Below are 18,888 nucleotides of genomic sequence, written 5' to 3'. Positions count from 1 at the left end.
TCTTCACGTAGAGACTGTGTGATCCTCAAATTCATGAGCAGCGATCCATTTTTTTTTATTGGGGGAACACAATACCTCTGGCTTTAATGATCAGGCCATTAACGACTCCGGAGATTTGTTGGTTAAAATTCGGACTTCATTTACCAGCAGTTCTTTTTATCGATTATTTCCTGCGCTGGCTACGAAGAATTCCAGCTTTACAGACGGGATATTTTCTCATGACGTGTTTATTTAATGGTGTTTATTTAATGGCAAAATTATCTGAGGCATCGCGGACGCTCTGGGCGGAAACCTGCTTCAGATATATCTAGTCTGAAACGAACATCTTAGGACGACGAAGCCTTGTCTGGAATTTTTCGTTTTAACCAATTTTCGTTGTTTTTAACTTTGAGTTGTAAATACTTTCGCAATACAGGATTCTTCAGACGAAAGCCTTGCCTTATCTTTTGGGATTTTTCGTCAATTCTACTTACTCTACCTACCTAAAAAAAGTATTAACCAACTATTTATCAAGTGTTCGTTACATATACCATTATCGGACAAATTCATTCCCCTTAAAAAATGTAACAAAGGAAAATATATAGAAAAAAACGCGCTCTTCTTGGTAAAACCAACAAAGGAAAAATATAGAAAAAACATTCTATTCTTGGTAAAACCACACTCTTCTTGGTAACAGCAACAAAGAAAAAACCACTCTCTTCTTGGTAAAACCAACAAAGAAAAAACACCCTCGTCTTGGTAAAACCAAAGAAAAGACAATCTCTTCTTGGTAAAACCAATAAAGGAAAAAACACTCTCTTCTTGGTAAAACCAACAAAGAAAAACAAAGAAAAAACGCACTCTTCTTGGTAAAACTAACAAAGGTAAAACAAAGGAAAAACACCCTCTTCTTGGTAAAACCAACAGAGGAAAAAACAAAGAAAAACCACCTCTTCTTGGTAAAACCAACTAAGGAAAAAATAAAGTAAAAACCATCCTCTTCTTGGTAAAACCAACGAAGGAAAAAAGAAAGAAAAAAACCCCATCTTCTTGGTAAAACCAACAAAGGAAAAAACAAAGAAAAAACCCCATCTTCCTGGTAAAAACAACAAAGGAAAAAACAAAGAAACAAACACCCTCTTCTTGGTAAAACCAACAACGGAAAAAACAAAGAAAACCCACCCTCTTCTTGGTAAAACCAAAAAGGAAAAAACAAAGAAAAAACCAACCTCTTCTTGGTAAAACCAACAAAGGAAAAAAACACACATAAAAAAACACCCTCTTCTTGGTAAAACCAAAAAAGGAAAACACCATCTTCTTGGTAAAACCAACAAAGGAAAAAACAAAGAAACAAACAATATCTTCTTGGCAAAACTAAAAAAGGAAAAAACATAAAAAATCTCTCTTCTTGGTAAAACCAACAAAGGAAAACGAAAGGAAAAAACCCACTGCTTGGTAAAATCAACAAGGAAAAAACAAAGAAAAACCACTCTCTTCTTCGTAACACCAACAAAGGAAAAGACAAAGAAAAAACCACTCTCCTCTTGGTAAAAGTAACAAAGAAAAAGCACTCTTCTTGGTAAAACCAATAAAAACAAAGAAAAAACCACTCTCTTCTTTGTAAAACCAAAGAAAAAACAGTCTCTTCTTGGTAAAACCAACAAAAGAAAAAACCACTTTCTTCTTGGTAAAACCAAAGAAAAAACAGTCTCTTCTTGGTAAAACCAACAAAAGAAAAAACCACTTTCTTCTTGGTAAAACCAAAGAAAAAACAGTCTCTTCTTGGTAAAACCAATAAAGGAAAAAAACAAAGAAAAAACCACTCTCTTCTTGGTAAAACCAAAGAAAAAACAGTCTCTTCTTGATAAAACCAACAAAAGAAAAAACGACTTTCTTCTTGGTAAAACCAAAGAAAAAATATTCTCTTCTTGGTAAAACCAACAAAAGAAAAAACCACTTTCTTCTTGGTAAAACCAACAAAGGAAAAAAAAACACAAAAAACACTCTCTTTTTGGTAAAACCAACAAAGAAAAAAAAAACACTCTTCTTCGTAAAACCAGACTGCCAACATGGCCTTGAAACAACTAGCGTCTCTACCACTTAGCAGAAAGTAATTAAATTGGAGGAAAAAAATTAAACGCCTTATTGGGTCTGCCCTGAAGACTCCCAGGTAATTAAAATTTCTGATGCAAGTATCGGCTTTTTTTTTTTTTTTTTTTTTTTATCAAACTGCTTCATGAGAAGCCTGGTGATGAAAAGGTGATAAATTAGGAATAATAATGACTTGTTAAACTGAGACATTTTCCGTTCCGTGCACGCACTTTTTCCAAACTCTACTTGAGATGAATTAGAAGGTTAATCATTATTTTGCCATTCATTCTTATTACGATAAATTGTCACGTAATTGGTAATAACGTTACTATATAATGAATTTATGATGCACAATAACAGAGAGAATATACAACAATCTATTTCCCATTACCTGGAATCAATGTTTGAACGCCAATGGAAAATTTAACCTTCAAAAAATTACGTTTTAGCCGAAGTTTTTGAATGATTCATTACTGTACCCGGAAAAATGATTTTAATGGAATCATAAGCTTCACAATGCAGCGAAACTGAGTGAAGTTACCGGAACAAAAATCAACTATACAGAAAACACGATTTCAAAATGACCTTGAAATTCGAACCTTGCTTTAGTTTTCGTGCCTATAAAATCATATAGCTCAATAATCTTGCATAATTTCCCATGTCTCCGACCCCGACAGCAGCCACTGTTACAGTTGTAAAAGAAACGGCAGTTCTGATATAAATTGGCTCCCTCGACCATTCGACGACCAGGATTCCCATTGACGGACACGTATGAATGGGCCGATCAACAACACCATTTATTGATGCTATGCCAGCTTTAGGAATGATCACCTCGAGACTTCCCTGAATCTACAAATCCCTCGACAACAATCATCAGTGGGGATATTAACCAATAATGTCAATGCTATCCATAACGAGGCAACAAGCCAGTCACAGTGCTGGCGACAAGTGATGGCTTTAAAAAGTAATAAAATCTTAAATCTTAACATCCAAAAAGAAGTGGGGTATGCGGAATTTAAATTTAGCGTGAAACACACGAAAATATAATAAAATAATACAAGCGCACTCTGTAGGAATAATGAATGATGGCAGAGCCGATTTACATAACAGGAGAAGCAAGAAAGGTATGAATGGTATTGACGCAGACTTGGATTGGCTATGGAAGCCAAGTTGAGCCTACTCTCCTCTATGAAATACGATATGGTTCCGTCATCATCAATGCTCGTACCAAAAAAATGAAAATGATGTTGATTCTACCAACTTTCCTTACGCCTGAGGATAAACACGGGTCCCTTCCGCTATAAATGTGAGGCCCAAAGGCCTGAGAATATCACACACATACTTTCATTATAGTTCAGGTAACATAAACATGTTCATTACGACAGTACATAAAAATACACTTTTTCCATTTCATTTTACATTCCAAAATGGCGTAAGGCATTATGGTCACGAGTTCAGTTTATCATATGTAAACAAATCTTCCCACAAGCAAATGTTGAAATATGCCACATTCATCTCTGACAGAATTACAGAAAATGAACTGTCCTTAGATTACTTTGGGTTAGAGACTGAAGAACTATAAAGGAACGTGATACGGTTATAGGTCACAGCAGACCAATATGTAGCAACTCTGATGCTAATGTACCTCCTAAGCTCGGCTACAAGGTTTCCCTGACTTGTAAAACAAAAAAAAAAAAAAGCTACTAAAGGAAAATTTAAGTCTTCAAATGCAGATCATGAGAGTAAAAGAAAAAAAAAAGCGAACTATTTTCTCTTTCTTTCCAGTTCTAGTCTTCATTTTTTATTCTGTTTTTCTTTTTGATAACAGAACAAACGAGAAAAACACTGGGACTGAAAAGGAAGTTAAAAGAAACGAAAAAAATAAATATGGCTTCCGGCCAAAGATGGCACGTGAAGAAATACTGTACATATATTCTGGACTGAGACTGGAATCTTCCAGAAACCAAGCTGTATATCTCTCTACTTCCCTCTGCCCAAGAGTACTGACAACAAAAGCCATTTTTCCCCACATCTACCATGACATCCCTTGTGCTACTGGAGAGTGAATCCAGATATTCGGACAAAAGCGACTGACACTTCACTTGCTTTTTTTTCCAGTCCCTTGGGAAGACGGCTAGCCCAGATGGAAAGACCCTACATTATAGTACTGAAGGATAAGCGATGAAATGGATTTGTATCTTGCATTCTTTCCTGAAGCAGACCAATTGATTTGAAAATATAGAATTTAGGCCAAGGGCCAAGCACCGGGGCCTATGAGGTCATTCAGCGCTGAAACGGAAATTGACAGTACAAGGTTTGAAAGGTGTAACAGGATGAAAAACCTCAAAGCAGTTGCACTACGAATCAGTTGTTAGGAGAGGGTTGGAAGCAAGGTGGAAGAAAGAGAATATGAAAGGAGGTACAGTAAAAGAGAGAGAGGGGGGGGGGGAAAGCAGACCATACGTTCGTTTTCCCGAGGCTCCCAGGATCTCGGACGATGTCAAACGTAGCAAAAAGATAAGCACTTTAGTTTAGTCCTTAACGTCTTTAATGACCGGCCCATTATAGAGCTTGGGATTTTATTGGTCGTTAATGCTCAAAAGTTCCAATGTTTCTTATTTTTTTTTATCTTCTCGACTCAACTCGTTGGTCTGCCGCATTATCTGAGCGCTTCAGTTTTCTTTGTTCATATTATGGTTCCATGTATTCCAATACGGCAAAATAACATAAGCAGATAAGCGTTATATACGCTGTAGCGGCTGTACAGGAAACTCGACTGCGCCGAAGAAACTTCGGCGCAATTCGTACTTGTTTGATTAATGTATACCATCGGTTGTCAACCTGTTTAATCCAAATTCTACGATTTTCATCGGCATTCAATCATCGCTTAACCTATTACCCTATGCATATATGCTTCGTTCATACAGTAATACTGTTTTCGACTATTAACATTAATGGAGCCATTACCATACGTATGAATTACAATGGAGTGACTAACATATGTACGTATTCATTTAACGCATAAACAATATTTATCGCTTATTCAGGTTTTTATTCATCAAATTTTTATTTACTATTGCATCTTAGCACAGCCCAGCTTGAAATAACCACTATGTCCTCTTGGCTTCTCGATTTGTCACGATTTTTGGAAATGGTTGGTACCAGTTGGTTCTTAGCCACGTAAAATAAATCTAATCCTTCGGGCCAGCCCTAGGAGAGCTGTTAATCAGCTCAGTGGTCTGGTTAAACTAAGGTATACTTAACTTTAACTTGTCACCACGAAGCCTGAGATCCAAATGCAAGAGTATGAAGCAATTCAAGGCAGGATCCGAACCCGCGTCCTCGTTCTGAAACTCGGCGTGCGGGATCGACTCCTGAGGCTATGGACGTCAGAACTGCTTCATATTCTTCCCATTTGGGATCTCAGGCACTGTCGCATCAATTCTGTCCAGAAAGCGTGAAGAGAGAAAGCGAACTGTGAAAACATATTCTGTTAACCATTTCATCCAAAGACGAGTATGAGTTTTATATACGAGAGCAGTTTTACGACAAAATAGCTGGGACAAGCAAAACATGAACCAATTAGATTAGCGAGGACATGCCCAAAACCCCCTTGCCGACGTGGAGGAACATTCAAAGTCCAGTTATACCGAAATTAGCGTCGTATTCGATAGCAAACCTCATAACCCGGCAAAGGACCGTCAAACAGCTCAATTCTAGACTTCAATTTAACACGTCAGGACACCGGCTCATATCCCATCCCGCTTTTTTCATTTCCAGAAATAATTCTGCTGATATGATTTACTTTATTAAGCCCTTCCTCGATCGTAGAGAGAGAGAGAGAGAGAGAGAGAGAGAGAGAGAGAGAGAGAGAGAGACTGAATATGTTGAAAGTATACTTTTCAATACTTATTCGACGAGCATAAAAGGGCCTACATCTATTTCGGTTGCCCGAGATACCAGCTTATGAATTCAATCTTGGGTTCTTGTAACAAAGAAATGCCAGTCTATTTGAATGTAAATTTCTAGGCCTCCCTAGGGGTAAAAGTTCGATTTTCCATTTCACAGAATAATATATAATAGATGTTTTAACGACTAAGTAGACCATATACATAGACGCACACCACACACACACACACACATATATATATATATATATATATATATATATATATATATATATATATATATATATATATATATATATATATATATATATATATATATATATATATATATATATATATATATATATATATATATATACAAAGCGAAGAACAGGAATATCTTCTTCAACATGTTATTCTATTTTTCATTGTGCAATCTTAAATTCTCTTTCTTTTATGTTTAATTTATGTGTAATTTAGTGTATAGGTTTACGTGTGTCTGTGATTTTACTTGCGCCTAATTCTCTTTTGTATAATTTTAATTCCGTGGTTTTTTTATGCATAATTTTTAAGTGTAATTTATTGCATATATTTTCAAGTATTTGCCTAATGTGTTGAGAGCACTCTCATGTTTGACATTTCATTCATAGATGTCCCTGATGATGAGACAACGGGTCACGAAACGTAGGATTAAACTACTTTACATGGCATCTGCTTATTTTCCTGCACCATCTTATTTTAACACACACACACACACACACACACACACACACACACACACACATATATATATATATATATATATATATATATATATATATATATATATAACAGGATAACTCATTTACTCTGGATGGTATCCAGCGGAGACATCTGTTCAGGAGAAGTTGCAGGCTTTCTAGGACTAACAGTCCTCATCGTCCTTAAAAAAATTGTAACTTTCCCTGAATAAATATCTCCGCCAGATACCACCCAGTTTAAATGAATCCTGTTATTAATTGTATTAATGTCTACAGAACAACTGTGAAAGTGATAAAGTTCATATATTATATATACATATATATATATATATATATATATATATATATATATATATATATATATATATATATATATATATATATATATATTTATACACACACAGGCATTTAAAGGTGGGTTTCATTGGTGGGTGACAGTCCGGGATTGAACCACAGATCATGCTAATATGAACCCACTGCTTTACAACATGTAGTAGAGGAGTGGGCTCGTTTTAGCGAGGTCTGCGGAAGCTTCTCAGTCTGCAGCCCACCAGTCGATCCAAGTTGTGAAATAATACCAGCGTCATCTGAGCTAGGAAAAATGCTTGAAGGGCATGAAACTCGGACTCATCCTTCGAAACTGGCTGAGAACCTACAGGATTTACCATCCTAGGGCCTCCCTTCCATTCTAGAAAAGGCGTATATTTACACACACACACATACATACATATATATATATATATATATATATATATATATATATATATATATATATATATATACACATATATTATAGAAAGAATTCAAGAATTATATATATATATATTAGATATAAAAGAATATCATATATATATATAGTCCGGATATTATATATTTTAGACAAAAAGAATTCAAAGAATACACACATTAAAGTTAGTTGCCACACACATACATACATACACACACACATACATACACACACACAGACACACACACACACACACACACTGCCCTTGTGGGAAGAAAAAAAAAAAAATGTAAACTTGCGAAGGAAGAAAAAGCGGCGCTCGAGTCCCAGGAAAACATCAAAAACAAAAATCACTTACTAAGGAGATCTGGACCAGAGAATCTCCAGCGTTAATGGACATAATTGCATTTTTTAGCCCATAAAAAATGGCAGTTTTTCTTGTAAACTTTGAGGTTCAATAAAAGTGAGACGAGCTCTGAGACGAAAATTGGAGAGAGAGAGAGAGAGAGAGAGAGAGAGAGAGAGAGAGAGAGAGAGAGAGAGAGTTGAAGGTTTTGGCGTGACGGAATGCATCCGACCTGAGAGAAAATAACAGGGAATTGCTTGCACTGAGAGACAGACAAACAGATAGATAGATAAAGACATAGGTAGAGAGAGAGAGAGAGAGAGAGAGAGAGAGAGAGAGAGAGAGAGAGAGAGAGAGAGAGAGAGAGAGAGAGAGAGAGAGTTGAAAGCTTTGGAGTGACGGAATGCTACTGAGAGACAGACAGACAGATAGATAGATGAAGACAGAGAGAGAGAGAGAGAGAGAGAGAGAGAGAGAGAGAGAGAGAGAGAGAGAGAGAGAGAGAGATTTTGCTGCCCCGCGAATGAATTGTGTGAAAGGAATCATATAGTATGAATCAACCCTTTCTCTTACAGTTTGTCATAGTTTGAATCAACTCTTTCTCTTACAGTTTGTCATAGTCTGAATGAACCCTTTCTCTTATTGTTTGTCATGGTTTGTATCAAACCTTTCTCTTACAGCTTAAAATTTTTGTAATTAAATGAATTCGTGCCCGGACATTTTCTTTTTCGTAATAAAAATTGAAGTTGTAAAAGAAAGGGTTGATTCAAACTATGACAAACTGTGTAACAGAAAGGGTTGGTTCAGACTATGACAAACTGTAAGAGAAAGGGCTGACTGAAACTGTGACAAACTATAAGAGAAAGGGTTGATTCAAACTATGACAAACTGTAAGAAAAAGGGTTGACTGAAACTATGACAAACTGTAAGAAAAAGGGTTGACTGAAACTATGACAAACTGTAAGAAAAAGGGTTGACTGAAACTATGACAAACTGTAAGAAAAAGGGTTGACTGAAACTATGACAAACTGTAAAAAAAAAGGGTTGACTGAAACTATGACAAACTGTAAGAAAAAGGGTTGACTGAAACTATGACAAACTGTAAGAAAAAGGGTTGACTGAAGCTATGACAAACTGTAAGAGAAAGGGCTGGTTCAGACTATGACAAACTATAAGAGAAAGGGTTGATTCAAACTATGACAAACTGTGTAAGAGAAGGGCTGGTTCAGACTATGACAAACTATAAGAGAAAGGGTTGATTCAAACTATGACAAACTGTGTAAGAGAAGGGTTGGTTCAGACTATGACAAACTATAAGAGAAAGGGGTTGATTCAAACTATGACAAACTGTAAGAGAAAGGGTTGGTTCAGACTATGACAAACTATCAGAGAAAGGGTTGATTCAAACTACGACAAACTGTGTAACAGAAAGGGTTGGTTCAGACTATGACAAACTGTAAGAGAAAGGGTTGATTCAAACTATGACAAACTGTGTAAGAGAAGGGTTGGTTCAGACTACGACAAACTATAGAGAAAGGGGTTGATTCAAACTATGACAAACTGTGTAAGAGAAGGGTTGGTTCAGACTACGACAAACTATAAGAAAGGGTTGATTCAAACTATGACAAACTGTGTAAGAGAAGGGTTGGTTCAGACTATGACAAACTATAAGAGAAAGGGTTGATTCAAACTATGACAAACTGTGTAAGAGAAGGGTTGGTTCAGACTATGACAAACTATAAGAGAAAGGGTTGATTCAAACTATGACAAACTGTGTAAGAGAAGGGTTGGTTCAGACTATGACAAACTATAAGAGAAAGGGTTGATTCAAACTATGACAAAATAAAAAGAAAACGGTTGGTTCAGACTATGACAAACTATAGGAGAAAGGGTTGATTCAAACTATGACAAACTGTGCAAAGAGAAAGGTTGGTTCAGACTATGACAAACTATAAGAGAAAGGGTTGATTCAAACTATGACAAAATACATTAACCATAAGGGTTTCTTCAGACTATGACAAACTATAAGAGAAAGGGTTGATTCAAACCCAATGACAAACTGTGTTAAGAGAAATCTTTCATTTCAGACTATGACAAACTATAAAGAAACATCTGATTCAAAAAAAAATATGACAAACTGTGTAAGAAAAGCTGGTTCAGTTAATGACAAACTATAAGAAAAGGTTGATTCAAACCAGACAAACTGTGTAAGAGAAAGGGCTGGTTCAGACTCATGACAAACTATAAATGGAAAAAGTCGGTGGTTGATTCCAAACTATGACAAACTGTGTAAGAGAAAGGGCTGGTTCAGACTATGGCAACCATAAGAGAAAAGGGTTGATTCAAACCGTGACAAAATACATTAACCATATTTAGGAATTTCTTTCCCTATCTCCTAATAATAAGATTACGACAGTTGATCCAGTATGTCTACCCAATCCAAACCTATTGCTGTTCATTAAAAATCTTTCATTTTACAAATACGATACACCTCCCAAATTATTTTAATATCTTGCAAAATTATTTCAATATCTTACAATACACCATCTTGAAGTACTAAGCTATCGTTAATGATGTTTCTATATTTCAAGGTCTGAGCCACGACCAGAAGCCCCGAAGAATTGGACAGGTTACTTTCAGTTAGTCCTACTTTCAGTAATTTGTCTCTGGAATGGAAAAGTCGGTGTTTTCCTTCCGGGAGGTTTGTCAAATCCTCCCGTAAGCATAATCTACGGGATGACCGTCTCACTGGAGATGGCTACCAAAAGTCACTGCCAAAGGAATGCTTTTGCATCCCCACTCCATTTCTCTTCCTGGAAGCGTCGGCACGTGTCTCGGAACTCTCAACATTAACAACGTAATTTGATCATTTACGAAGAGCTGAATTCTATGCTCTGTGTAAACGATTTATCTCACTGGAAAATAATCTATGGGATGAAAAATCTCACTGGAAAATAATCTACGGGATGAGAAATCTCACTGGAAAATAATCTATGGGATGAGAAGTGTTTTTGCAAATTCTCAGCTTTTCCTTAGCTGACCCAAAACAGCAGACTTTAACCACAAAAATTCTATGCTTAAACTAAGGAAATCCCGCAGGCTTTGCGCAGCCAGATACTTCAAATAATTTCCCCTTTCACCTTTCAAAGTAACTTTCTAAATAGAGAAAGGGTCCTAATTAACAACTTGTCATTTCTCGAAGTGAAATGATCTCAAACCATACACAAACACTCCAAGTTCCATTTATCCTTAGCATACATGAATGATACTTACATGAAGGAAAATGAGCAAAAAAAAAAAAAAACACACACACACAAAAACAAAGTCAGTCTTCTGGGTAATATATCCTCCACTGATTTTCAAGAGCGATTCATGGCGCAATTAAAACTCATTATCTATGCTCTTACCCGAGTTGCAATCCTACTTAAAACTCTTGAGGTGTTAATCCTTGAACCCAAATAAGAATCAGAACTATGGAATGGAATGGAATATCGAATTTAGGCCAAAGGCCAAGCGCTGCGACCTACGAGGTCATTCAGCGCTGAAAAGGCTTGAAAGGTGAGTGACAGGCGGAAAATCTCAAAGCAGTTGCACTATGAATCAACTGTTAGAAGAGGGTGGAAAGTAAGATGGAAGAAAGAATATGAAAGGAGTTACAGTAAAAGGAATGAAAGAGGCTGCCACTAGGGGCCGAAGGGAAGCTGCAAAGTACCTTAAGTTATGCCTACAGTGCACCGTACGAGGTGCACTAAGGGCACTAATCCCTTACAAAAAAAAAAACAGTCAGTGCATAGTTGCCTAGCCTAAATTATTACCAGATTTTCATGACATTATCATAAACATATCGAAACCAGAAGCTTGAATTACAATAACGTTGACAAACTTAACAACTAAAGGACACAAGGTTTCACCTTTAAACGCTGACCCACGACATGTGACATCAAGAGGCGACGAAAAAAAAAATTCATTTATATTTTCTGTCATACTTAAACTACAAACGCTACAGGACTGAGCAGTTCATAAAAATTGGAGCCCTGAAAGCAACGGTAAGAATCAATGCAACAGTTCAGTAATCCAATATATCACTCTAGTCTAATTTATTCAGCACAACTCTGGAGTTGGCATAGATTTAAGCTCAATATAAAAACATTCAGTTTCTTACTTGCAAAAACGAAAGTAACAGACAAACGTCAATGAGAGTTATGTCAGTTTTCCCCATAATTCACTCGCTGCCATAACTCTAAGGACATCTTATTAAATAAATACCTCATCACAAAAAAAAAATTACCAGTAACTATATTATCTGAAGTTCAGAAAACGAAGGCTAATCAAAACATGTTTCTAACAAAGAGAGTCATTTTTAACTCAAACAACCTTAAATTGTTAATCATTCAACCGACCTTGCGATTCACAGAATATTTATGAGGAGAAAAGAAAAAAGTGAAGCACTCAATCTGGAACGGGGGGACATCTTCCTTCAGCTCCCGTCAACCCCAACTATTCCACGACAAAATCAGATGAAAGTAGGTTCGTAGCTTGCCACTCGGTGGTAAGCATCCCATTCAGGCAGTGGTGCTTGAAACAGTCGAGTTTTGGAGCCATTTTCCCTGCCTTTGATGTGGTCTTAATACGATGGAACAAGTGGCGCACGCGGCACTCACGTTTTATTAGTCTACCGGAAATGATGCTTCTACGATTCACTTTGCAGAGCTGTTTTCTCATATCTCCTGGGAGAGAGAGAGAGAGAGAGAGAGAGAGAGAGAGAGAGAGAGAGAGAGAGAGAGAGAGAGAGATTTTTTTTTTAAAAGATCCCCTTATGAATTCAGTTCCAACCTCATCTTTCACACGGTAGCAGCTGAATGGCGGCGGAGGCTTACAGTGACGAAACACCAGAGCTATAATAAGAATTATATCACGGCTTCTTGTGACATCAAAAGGCGCAATTCTCAAAGAGAAATTTTCAAAGCTACCGGCCGCCCCACCTCCCACAAAAAAATGAAAAATAAAAATAAAAGGAAGGGGGAGCTTCCTCTCATAACATGACATCATATGTGATATTCATTTCTTTTTCTACTCTACAGCGTCAGACTTCATGAATGCTCCAAGAAAAGTAATGTGGCGCTTGTTGCTTTAACTAGGGAGAGATGAAAATATCTTTGGAGGGTAAATGTAATGAGGAATTACGTACAGAAATACCAGTCATCAGTCAAAAGATTAAAAAATTTACGAAAGAAACAACCCACGCTAGATTCTTTGCGGGGCGGGTAAAATTCAATGCTATTTGGTTCTTAGCTACACATATTTATTTTGAAGCAATATATATGTGTATATACATATATATATATACATATATATATATATATATATATATATATATATATATATATATATATATATATATATACCCTCCGTTAAATCCTATTATGTATATATATATGACGAAAAATATGTAATTCTTTAATACCTGGTAGTCAGTCGTCTTTGGTATGGTCGCAGAAACAGGTTGAGACGTAACAAGGGCTTGAATAGCGGTCGCAAGTATCGAAAAGTATATACATATTCACATATACGTTGCCGATATATATATAGGTATATATGATATATATATATATATATATATACAGTATATATGTATATATACATATATATATATATATATATATATATATATATATATATATATAATACAAAAAACACACATATATATAATTTATATATATATAATATATATATATATAAAATGACCAGTATATTATACATATATATATATATATATATATATATATATATATATATATATATATATATATATCCTTCTTATACATCTATTTTGGACATAATTTAAAAAAAAAAATGCAATAACCTGGTAGTCAGTGATGCAGGTAACAAATAGGTTAAGACGTAACAAGTGACTGGGCACTCTCAAATGAACATATATATATGTGAAAATATATATATATATAGAATTCAAGCAATGCAATATAAGCACTATTTCCATTACAGCTTATAATTCGCTTACTCTCCGTTACATCAGTCTTGGGCCAGCCCCTATATAGATGTTAATAGCTCATATGGTCTATCAAACTATATATGCTTAACTTTTATATATATCATTTAAAAAAAATATACATATATATATTCTTTATTGAATCTTGCTTATTTTGGACATAATCTAAAATAAAAAAATGAATAAGACATGAAAGCGATGCAAATAAGAATATGGTAATGACTTGCAAGTGACTGACACTAAATATAAGAAATTTTATGTGAAAATATCATTTTTAATTCAAGCAATGCAAGCATTCACTATTTCCATTACAGCTTATAATTCGTTTACTCTCCGTTACTAGAACTTGTTCCAGGAGATTTGTTAATCCAGCTCAGTCTCAGCGTAAGCCAAGTATACTTAACTTTTTGGGGTTCATTTAAAAAAAATATCAGGAGACTGAATTGCTTTGATAAAAGGGTTACTATCAAATCGAGAGTTTGGGAGAGAATGATGTGTAGGATCTTTTTGATGACTTTTAAATATAAGAAATTTATAATCAAATTTTTATTTTTTACTTTGTGGAATATTATTATTCAATATTTCATATACAATTCAACTCAACTTTACTAGAACTTGTTCCAGGGTATTTTGCTATCCACTGTCTCAGCGTCAGCCAAGATACGTTGGATATACTGAGGAAAAACATCAGGTTTCCATGGAAATCGTTTACAAGTACTTGGGAACGAACTGGCGGTTTTGATGACTGAAATAGCGAAAGGCACACTCAGCGGGGAGCCGTTTCAAAGGTCAATCTTCACTAATACTACTACTCCACTACGATTACAAGTACTTCAACGAAGCGTTTTTGATGACTGAAATAGCGAAAGGCACACTCAGCGGGGAGCCGTTTCAAAGGCCAATCTTCACTAATACTACTACTCTACTACGATTACAAGTACTTCAACGAAGCGTTTTTGATGACTGAAATAGCGAAAGGCACACTCCGCGAAGAGCCGTTACAAAGGCCAATCTTGACTAATACTACTACTATACTACGATTACAAGTACTTCAATGAATCCCGTAATGAATTTTTCAGTTCGTTGTTTAAGAAATCACAGATCATCTTCAATGTTTCATTTTTGGCGAAATATCACGTCACATCAAACCGAAAGTACGTACCACAGTAATAATTCTGTTAAATCGGTATCTAATTCACGTTTCCTTGACCACTAAATGCGTGTTCATAGAAATCACACACTTTGCCAAATTCGTTTAATTATCAGAATTCAATTAAGTCTTCAAATCTGATTATTCTTCATTCCAATGCCATTACACTTCATTCAAATCCAATTCTATGCACTTAAAATCCAATTAAACTTTATTCAAATTTAATTACACTTCATTAGAATCTAAATGAACCCCATTCCTCTAAGGCTAAGCAGTCTTCAAGGAACCATTGTGACTAGGGTCAGTGATATTCTCCGAAAGTTCCGTAGGCTTTCGCGGCATTTTATCTTGGCTGCTTGGTGGCCTTTTCAACGTTCAAATCTCCAATATACAAAATACATACCGTGACAAAAGCATTATACATTACAATTACCTTCGGAGCACATTACTTCCTCGTGAACCAGAACTGTGAATAGGGAATAAACTGGCTAGCTGACTGCATGAAACTGAGAGAGAGAGGGAGAGAGAGAGAGTGCAAATGTTTTTGAGGTATCTCTGAAGCCTTTCACCGCTATCTCTGTCACTATAAGAGGCTAAATCACTTCACAATAATCATGAAATCATTATACAAATTGTCACCGCATCACAACCGCAATACAGTTTTGCTTATGATGAACAATGGTCGTCAATATTACGTCAACGATAATGAATAATGTGGATTCCCAGTTTATACAGACATCTCAAGATTTTCCGATTCATTAAAACAAATCACAAAAGGGGTTACAAGTCTATTTTGCACCAACGGCCAGCAAAAAAAAAAAAAAAAAAAAAAAAAAAGAGGTTCCAAGCAACGAAATTTATCTTTCAGAAAATCTAACTCAAACGAAAGTGTGTTGAACTGAATTGAATATAGAACTAAGGGCCAAAGGCCAAGCACTGGGACCTATGAGGTCATTACAAAAACAGAAATTGACAGTATAAAGGTTTGAAAGGTTTAACAGGAGGAAAACTTCAAAGCAGTTGCACTAAGAATCAATTGTTAGGAGAGGGTGGAAAGTCAGAAAGAAGAAAAACATAAGAACGGAGGTACAGTAAAAGGAATGAAAGGGGTTGCAGCTAGGAGCCCAAGGGACGCTGCAAAGAACCTTAAATAATGCCTACAGTGCACCGCATGAGGTGCTTAAAATGTGGTTAGTTGCAAAGGATTAGAAGTCTTTAATTTGATGAAAGCAAAATCTGTGTGCAGATGCGTTGACTAAGTCATTTACTTTCTCCTTCTAATTAAACGATTAATAATTTATAGAATAGCATTAATGTCTAACTAAAAATACAACTTTTTTCATTCATGAACAGGAAAACAAAAACGTATGGACATTACAATACTGAATCTGCACGGCACTGTGAAAATGTAAAAATAACCAATACTGAGTAAAACTGTTGTCTGATATACACTATGAATCACAATGCTTTTTCAATTTACTGATCAAAGAAAGCAATCTCCAACTTACAACCTTCGATGCAAAAAACAATTTTAGCTGATGTTTAGGCACCCAATTAATACCAGACCCTCCTTTACCCTTCACTTTACAATCCTAGATCATCTAAACCTATAGCTGCAAAATGAACTCATCTTCTGATGATTCTGCCTAAGCACCCCTAAGTGGCATCATCTGAACCTGTAATGGGCATCTTGCCTCTGGCAAAGAGTCAGTGATGACAATTTTCAATGAATGACCAAGAAGGGTGGCCACTTGAGTACAGTGTCTTGCCACTGCTCGGCCACGCACTGGTCCGCTGCAGAGCGGACTTTGAAGAATATGTTTTTGTAGTTTTCCTCGTTGCCTGACTACCACTGGCCAATGTTCAATGTTCGCCCATCTAAGACTTCTGGCACAGGTTTGTTCACTGTTCCTAACTAATATAATGGCATTCCCCTTATGATTCTCGCCACAGGTTGTATGTACACTGCTGCTCCAAACTCCTGTAACTTCTGTAAGTTCTTTCCTGTACGTGTCTGGCTACAGTCCAGGTATTTCAGTCGTGTCATTTCACGCACACACACATTTGAATGCATTATATATTATATATATATATATATATATATATATATATATATATATATATATATATATATATATATATATATATATATACTTTGGTTTTCGAATTTCATTTGGAGCTTACCCAAACGTAGTATTTTGGAAACGTGGTAAACATTTCCAATCCAGATCAAAAGAATACTGTGAAGCAAATTGATCTGAAATGCCTCTTGTTGTGTTTACTCAATTAAGGACATCTTTCCCTACCTCTAATGTTTCTCGTCATATTTAGCTATCTACATTAAACTAGTCTCTTTATGTGTCTTCGTTTGTATTTATCAAATACGCCGAAGTTTCTTCGGGCAATCGAGTTTTCTGTACAGCGTATAATGCTGTATGAAACTCTCAGCCGGCCGTGGTGGCCTGTGGTATTGCGGTGCGGTATTGCGGTGCCAGACGCACGATCATAACTAACTTTGACCTTAAATCAAATAAACACTACTGAGGCTACAGGGCTGCAATTTGGTACTTGTGATGACTGGAGGGTGGATGATCAACATACCAATTTACAGCCCTCTAGCCTCAGTAGTTTTTAAGATCTGAGGGCGGACAGAAAACGTGCAGACGGACAGACAAATAGACATCTCCACAGTTTTCTTTTAAAGAAAACTAAAAATCTCCACGTAACAGGTACGACTGACATATCCGCGTTACTTCCTGTGTCTCTCTTCAGCGAGAGAGAAAACAAGCACATAAAAGTTCTCTCATCAGACGCATCCACGATTTACACACATTTCCAAAACACTTGGAGTTAGTACCACAAAAGAGGTCGCGGTACGGTGTCCAAACAAGGTTCCCCGAGCGAGAATTGGGCGCCCTCCCAAGCCCGTGGCTGACTTCTAAGGCGGAAAACTCCCAAACTTTTAGAATAGGAAAGCACAGGTCTCAAGACCCTCGGAAAGAAAGAGAAGAAAAATGAACGACGCAGGAGAGTTAACCCTGGGATTCTGCAGCGCTGATGGACATAATTTCATTTGTCTCTCGAAAAGGAAGCCTTTTTCTCCTCGCAACTTCAGAGGCTGAACAAATCAGAGGCAAGTTTTGGGAAGAAAATTTCGAGGCGAAATAGATTCCACGACACCGGCGGCGGTTAAGGATAAGGGGGATTCTGGGGAGAGTGGAGAAATGCTCTTCAAAATAACCTGACATATGGAGAGAAAATTTCTTGCATTTCCTTTCAAGTAAGTAAAACTTTAGCGCAAAATACTGACTAGAAGTCATGACTCTTATCAGATTTATACTGTTATTAAATCTTGCGTTAAGTTGCTCTTGAGAGAGAGGAAAGGTCACCTAAAATGCTGATAAATCTTAATATGGCTGCATTCCGTAAAGTAATATCGCAAGAGAAAAGCCATTTTTTTGCACGTCAATCGAACAGGAATATTTCCGTCGTTAATCGAAATGAAGAGAGAGAGAGAGAGAGAGAGAGAGAGAGAGAGAGAGAGAGAGAGAGAGAGAGAGAGAGAGAGAGAGAGAGAGTAAGGATAAACAAATTGCTGGTCGGTGATACGGGCACAAATAATATTGCCGTGAATACGCTGAAGGGAAATATTAGTGCAACAGTTTGTTCTAAAATTATAACTGTTTGAACTGGATGAGTTCAACGATAGTGCCACTTGTGATGAATGGTTCGTATTTACAATTCCTGTGGTGCATATTTCGGTTCATAAAATTGATGCTGGCTTTTGTTATCATAGTTATTTTTCTTCTGCACTATTGTTAATAGGGAACAAATAGAATACAAAAGGAAATGATGAGCTATGAATTGGTCTATAAACTAAAAATGAATTGTCTTATTATAACTGTAATGAAATTAAGTTAAACTGATAAACAATGGAAATCAGTGAAATTAAGTTGAACTG

The sequence above is a fragment of the Macrobrachium rosenbergii genome, chromosome 56 (assembly GCF_040412425.1).
Source record: "Macrobrachium rosenbergii isolate ZJJX-2024 chromosome 56, ASM4041242v1, whole genome shotgun sequence".
Lineage (NCBI taxonomy): Eukaryota > Metazoa > Arthropoda > Malacostraca > Decapoda > Palaemonidae > Macrobrachium > Macrobrachium rosenbergii.
The sequence above is the reverse complement of the archived record's forward strand: the minus strand, read 5'-3'. Positions refer to the sequence as shown.